Source organism: Zerene cesonia, chromosome 5 (genome assembly GCF_012273895.1).
Source record: "Zerene cesonia ecotype Mississippi chromosome 5, Zerene_cesonia_1.1, whole genome shotgun sequence".
Classification (NCBI taxonomy): domain Eukaryota; kingdom Metazoa; phylum Arthropoda; class Insecta; order Lepidoptera; family Pieridae; genus Zerene; species Zerene cesonia.
In genome coordinates, this window is record NC_052106.1 from 7,258,662 (window position 1) to 7,265,575 (window position 6,914).

At 33.2% G+C, this 6,914-nt stretch overlaps 1 protein-coding gene across 1 annotated transcript in view; it reads left to right on the forward strand.

Moving 5' to 3' along the window:
- Positions 1 to 1,704: 1,704 nt before the first annotated feature.
- LOC119840102 (SH2 domain-containing protein 4B-like) overlaps positions 1,705 to 6,914 on the forward strand; it is a 25,991-nt gene continuing 20,781 nt past the window's right edge. Inside the window, exon 1 of the mRNA XM_038366610.1 lies at positions 1,705 to 1,919. The gene's annotated coding sequence lies outside the window, so the exon portion shown is untranslated. The remainder of the gene's footprint in view (positions 1,920 to 6,914) is intronic.

Sequence of the window (6,914 nt, forward strand, 5' to 3'; positions counted from 1 at the left end):
TTAATAATAACTGTTTGTGACTGTTTTCTATCCGTATATCCGTATTGAAGTGTTATAAAGATGAAGAGTTTGTTTGGTTGTTTGTTTGAACGCACTAATCTCAGGAACTGGTCCGATTTGAAAAATTCTTTCAGTGTTAGATAGCCCATTTATTTAGGACGGCTATAGGCATATATGTACCACGGACGAAGCTGGGGCGGACCGCTAGTAGAAGATATTAGTATACTGAATCGAATTTATTTATATTACGGTGTTGCCAACATTCAAATATATAAGTGACAGTCAAAATGCATTTTCCCTAGTTAAAACTAGTGATACGCCTTTGCTGCAACTAGGTCTAATAAATTCAAGTGCATCGGGACACGTCGGGCTCTTGTTCAGGTATCCACGTCTTCCGGGGATTCTCACCTTAGTAAGATTTCCCCCACTTAAGAAAAAAAGTTCTTGCTAGGGAAAACGCGTAGTAACTAAAAACGAAATTTAATGGTAACATATTTACGCTAATAAGTAATTGTGCGTAGCATAAAAAAAGACATAAACAAAGCAAAGAGATCCTTGTTTACGTACTACACTTGTTATTAAATGATCCATTTGTGTCCACACAAATGTCACTCTGCCGATTCGTTCTAATTTTTTTTATTATCTAATTTGCAAATTTAAAAAACAGAGAAAACGATCGAGATAGAATTTCTAAAATTTGCAATTTTGATACTTGATTACGTGAGCGACCGATTAGAAAGTTTAAAAAAAGCACCAGAATTTTTTCGGTCTACTTGTGAAAAAGCAGGTTACAAGCATATATATCTTAGTACCTCCTCCCTCTTTGCTTCGGTCTAGTATATGTTATCTGTGCTTCGATCTAATGGAACATATTCTAACAGTATCTGATCTTTGATAAAGGCCATTGCCAAAAGTCAGCAATATCTACATAATCTCCTTAATTATCCTTATTTCAAAGAATCCATAATCGCATTTCATATTTAAGTGTCAAAAGTGCATAAATGTTTTCGTACTAATCTTCTATTGCTCCTGTCAGTCACGTCTACTGCAATCTTCTTAACATAGCTTAATAACTTAATCGTGATTTATTTGGCAATGAGCAGCTAATTGTATATAGATATGCGTAATGTAGTATAGACTGCTACCATAGATTTACTTAAGAATAGCAAAACCACAGATAATATAGTACGTAAAACCACAGCTAACATAATGCTATACGCGTGAAACTATGCTATCATATGTGTTTAATTATTAACGTTGAATTGGTCAAAATTAGCAAATTCGATCGAGGAGATCCGTTTGGCATCTAAATAAAAATATCATAGGGAGCCTGTATATGCACACTATACATACTGTTAAAGGAAATCTTTGATAATCCATATAAATTAAATCATAAAAATTCTATGTACTTAACTCGAAATAAAAAATTGCCTGTTAATAAAATGAAGGTACTTTGAAATGAATTGCATGCGGAACTTCATGAATGCATTATTCAACACGGTACACTTAACAATTTTATCTTTAAGTAACTTTCAATTTAATTCATGTTTATCGTGATATACAGTGCATGACGCATCAATCAATTTATTTTTTTAACTTTTTTATTTATCGTTTAAAACAAAGATTGGAATAACGCGGATTTATAATTGTACGTGATACGTAGACGCAACGCGCGTTGATTGTTGAGCGATCTCAAATGGAATTCGTCAGTTGATTTTTAGCGCGCAGCCACGTTGGGCGCGCCCGCACGACATTAATTTCGAATTCGAATTTTGAATTTATTTTTTTATTCGAAAAATAGAAGCGAGATTTTGAATTGAGAATATTTTAACATTTTTTACTTTGTGCTAGTGTGGTGCTGTTTGTGAATCGGAACGCATTGGAGAGCTGTTTTCACTTTTCGCTCGCGGGAGTGAATTGTAAGTGCATTTGCAAAATATTTTTCGTAATTTCCTCTGCCGCTTTCTTTTTAATTATTCTAATTTCGAAATATGTATGCCTAAGGTTTTGTTACTCAAACTAAATTGGAACTAAGTATAATGTGCATGAATATAATATTTTAGAATATTTTGTAAAATAAATATTAATGTAATGATTTGTTTCCACTCATTAATTTTTACATTAATGATCTATCTATTAGTATAAATTAATGACCTAATTAGACGAGTTCATAAACTTGAACTAGTATTATATTAAACCAACTTCTACTAAGAACATTTATAGTGAACTAAAAGTTAAGGTTTTAAATAAAATGTCAAAGAGATCTTTTCATTATTCATTGGGACACATCAATTTAAATTTAATGCAAAAAGTGAATTCCACACAGGTATTTAAAGGAAGCCGTATAGTAAATCAGATAGCATAAACAAATTTCAATGACATAAATTGATAAGGTCTAATTATTTTATGTTTAACATAAAACTAAGCCGCTTTTAAGTTGTCAGAACTAGACCTAGATTAGGATAGAGAATCATAAAAATTGGAAAAAACAAAAAAAAAATACAGTTGATAACCTCTCCATTTTTTAAGACAGTTGAGAAATGGTATACTTGTAAGGATAAAAATCGTTTTAAAAAACGGATGCTTTTCATAAAATATCATACATATAATTCGATTTCAAAGTAATGATTTGGATTTCAATGAATCTGTTATCAGTTTTGAATATTTTTTGTTAGGCAAATGAGATGTTTACTAAGATTTGAGTAGGTACTTATGATAAAGTTGGAAAATACTAGTTATCTTTAGATTAGAGTTTTGTTTTTTTCGTCAAATCGTTGTTACCTTCACCACAGATAACATAATACTACCCTTCACTCATATATTACAATGTAATGTTCCTTAATTTTGGAGGGAAACCTTGACTGTAACTGCTTCGTTAGAAATTTGAACATTAGATTTTCGGATCGATGTTTATAATATTTGAAAATATTTATTAATTCTTATAGACACATGAGTTGACATAGATAATAAGTTGAGCACAAATAAAATTACTTTTGTAAGTATAATATTGGTATCCGCTAAGAAATTTTTAGTAAAAACACAATTTAAGTATTACTATATTATATTTGATCCTTTAATGTTTTTAACAACGCTCCGCTAGCCGCTTGCCTGGTGGAGCCGCCGAATTTTCGATTAAAGCCTGAGGTCCTAACCGCTGAGTTATATATTTATACACACTAACATTACCATGGTCATATTATGACAACAAAGTAGCTTTAACTCAAACATTTATAACTATTCTAGTAAACTTCTTATACTAAATACAGTAAATATTATTTCCCACCGGTTCGGAAATCAGTTTCAACAGAGAAGAGCCGATAAGGCTCACTTCAATTTTTATTTAATTTTCAATCTATAATTTTTTTACTATTACAAATTACAAGAGCATGTTGACCCAGGCTCCTAATAGAGTTATAAACTATTGAACTGTTGAACAAACAGTACACTGTAGTTGTTCTTTTAAAGTCATATAAATTAAATAAAATATAATAGTTTAAAAAAACTATAAAACACGCTTTAACAAAAATCATATTTTGCAAATTGAAAACTGGAATAATTTTATCAAATTAGTGTATTGTCATCGGTCCTCAATAAATCTACAAAGTTTGAACGAAATCTGGCCGTTTAAAGTGGGTCAAAATCGCGCCCAAAGAAGTCAGTTACAAACAAACAAACAAACATACAAACAAACAAACAAACATACAGGTGAAGCTAATAAAAAGCGTGTAAAAAGTGCTTTGTTTTGAAAAAAGAATGTTACATTTTGCCGTCGCTTACAATCTGGCGCTGTGAGCGTTCGCTTCCTTCGGCCTACATAGTATTATAATACCTAAGAACAGAGACTGATATTGACTTCGTAGGGTGAAACGTATACCTTACAATTTATCACCGCCGAAAAGCCTTGTATTTGATGACGACATAGGTAAATAGATTACAGAGTCTATAGCATAGTGATGTACGAGGTCACAATCATTAGCTCTCTCGAACACCGGGCTACTTTCAATCTCACAATACATGCTTTGTTTTGAGTTCAAGGGCAATTCCTTGTTCAATTCTTAACTTCAGTCAGCCAAATCAATCGTAACTGTATTGCAAAGGAATACGACTCAATATTGAGATGAAAGTTTTATAGATTGCTTTGTCCGCACTAACGAGCTTCTTGCAATGGCAATACTTGTTTTGCTGTCAGTATTAGTCACAGATTATAAATTATATACAGCGTGTATTTATTGTAACATAATATAACATTATAATAATTATGTTTAGATTATTACGACATATATGTATATTATGCTTTGGAATGTAAACACGCAATTTGTAGGAAAAAAGTTAATATAAAACTTTGATAATCATTGTAACCTGGATTATTATAATTTCATATATTATCTTTTTAGTTCAATCTCTTCAGTGGTATTCATTTAATACAAATATAATACAAAGTATCAATTTAAATTATTATTTTCTTAATGTTCTTTATAACTGCAACATAGACAGAATTTATCTGCGCATGTGTAACATCACCACTGCTCAAACGGTGAAGGAAAACATCGTGAGGAAACCTGCACGTCCAAGAACCAAAAGTTCGACGACATGTGACATCTGCCAACCCGCATTTGGCCGGCATGGTGGATTATGACCTGACCTTTGTATAAACCCGCAATAATTACCCTGATTGGCATAATTTTTTCGTGTCACAGAGTTTGTAGCGATATCCCTATCCGATTTTTATGAATTCTTTGGTAGGTTGGATTTAAGTATTTTCTTGTGTTTGATTTTTCGTGCGTATTATACATTTAGATATTAAAGACTTAACGGATTTTAACGCGATTATTGTTTATGTTTTTAAACCCCCTTGTGGCGTCTCCTGTTAAAAAATCTATGATTTCTTTATTGTGTTTTGTTTTCATTAACTACCTATTGCTTACGTTATTTTTAGGTTAGTATGTCCACAATCTGTTTATATTCTTATCAAATCGCTACGCACCTAGATTTATGTGTACTTAATTTGTTTACATTTCTGATAAAAATACGGCAATACAACAGAATTTTGTAAATCAGGTAAACAAGATAGCATTATCTTTTTTCTTTGGAATTCTATTTTGACTCATTATATGAAATAAAAAAGCAGTGGTGGCTCAGTGGTGAGAACCTCGGACTTCAAAATCGATAAGTCGGGGTTCGAGACCGGGCGAGCGTGCAGGAAATAAATTGATTTTTCAATTTATCTGCACATGTGGAATAATATCGCCACTGCTTAAACGGTGAAGGAAAACACCGTGAGGAAACCGGCATGTCCAAGAATCAAAAGTTCGACGACATGTGACATCTGCCAACCCGCACTTGGCCAGCGTGGTGGATTATGGCCTGAACCCTCATAGGAGGCCTGTGTCCCAGAAGTGGGAACGTATATGGGCTGATGATGATGATGATGATATGAAATACTAGCTATCTGCACACGTCGTCCACCGAAAAGATAGGTTGTGCCCGGGGCTTCCCCTTTCTCTCATGATAAAATATCCTCTCTGTCCTTTTTCAGTTCTAGAACTGTCTCTGTATGAAATTTTATCCGAATCGGCCCAGTAGTACCTGAGATGACCGCGCTTAAGTAAACAAACGCTTCCGCTTTATATACTAGTATACTAGTATAGATTATACGTTTTCGGAATTAAAAACAAGACAGGTAAAGATAAACAGCAAACACTATCTTTGTTTATATATAGTGTCCCATTTTAAATAACAATAACAAATGTGTTTTCCATTATCCACACAACATGAACTGCGAAAGAACGATTAGCATTTCCGATAGATTTATAAACAGTGCCTATGGTTATGCTCCGAATGTGATATACAATACTCGGACGTGCGTCACGCAATCATTGTCACTGGTCAGTTGCGGAATATGGACCGGAGGACCTAGATTTTCATTTGTTTTTATCGTTCAGCTTTCGTTGGGATGGAGTTTTTTCTAGTTTCGTAAGTGTTTTTTAGTGTTTAGAGTTTCAATTTCGATGGCAGAATATTATATTTATAGACGTTTTTGTTAGCTTCACTTGTATGTCTATGTGTTTGTATGTAAACGACTTTGACCAACGCGCGATTAGACGCGATTTTGACCAACTTTAAACGGTCAGATTTAATTCAAAAGGGCCGCTGCTAATGCGTTGCCAGCTTTTAGGGATAAGAAAAGATTGGAAAGGATCGATTGGGAAGTTTGAGCAAAAGGAAACGGGCCACATGAACAACTTATTTAAGTAATATAAGAGATAATACTAAACTAATAGTAATTATATACATTTTGAACACTGGGTACCTCTACCATAACCACCCATAACCTCAAAGGGAGAAACACTTAATATTTTATATTCAGTTAGATAATCAGGTCACCTTGTTATTGGTGTGTAAACTCATCACAACTGGGTACAATGCGTATAGAATATTGATATAAACTTTATGTAATTATAGAAGAAACACGTGCCTCCAATATTATATTGTACCATTACGTATTTTATCAGTAACGGTGGTACGATGTGATGTAATGTAGGAAGCGTGGACATGCTAACCGCTGATTTTACTGTTATATTGCATACTAGCACACCGCCCCGGCGTCGTTTATGGAATTTTTGTAGCCTATAACATTCAGGGATAACGTACAGTCCGCTGCAGCGGGTTCATTCGAACGAATTTATAATATTATTTATGTAAAAGTAAGGCGATAATAATCTAAGCCGTCGTTGAAACGCAAAAAGGATTTCGGATAGGAGTAAGTCGTGTTCTTCAAATGACATTAGACTCGTAATACAGTTAACATCTAACAGGTTAGGCCACCTTACATGTAATTGAAAGAAAGAAAGAAATGTTTATTTATCACCACCACATTTACAGTTAAATTAAAATTAAAATTAAAAAGTGTACTT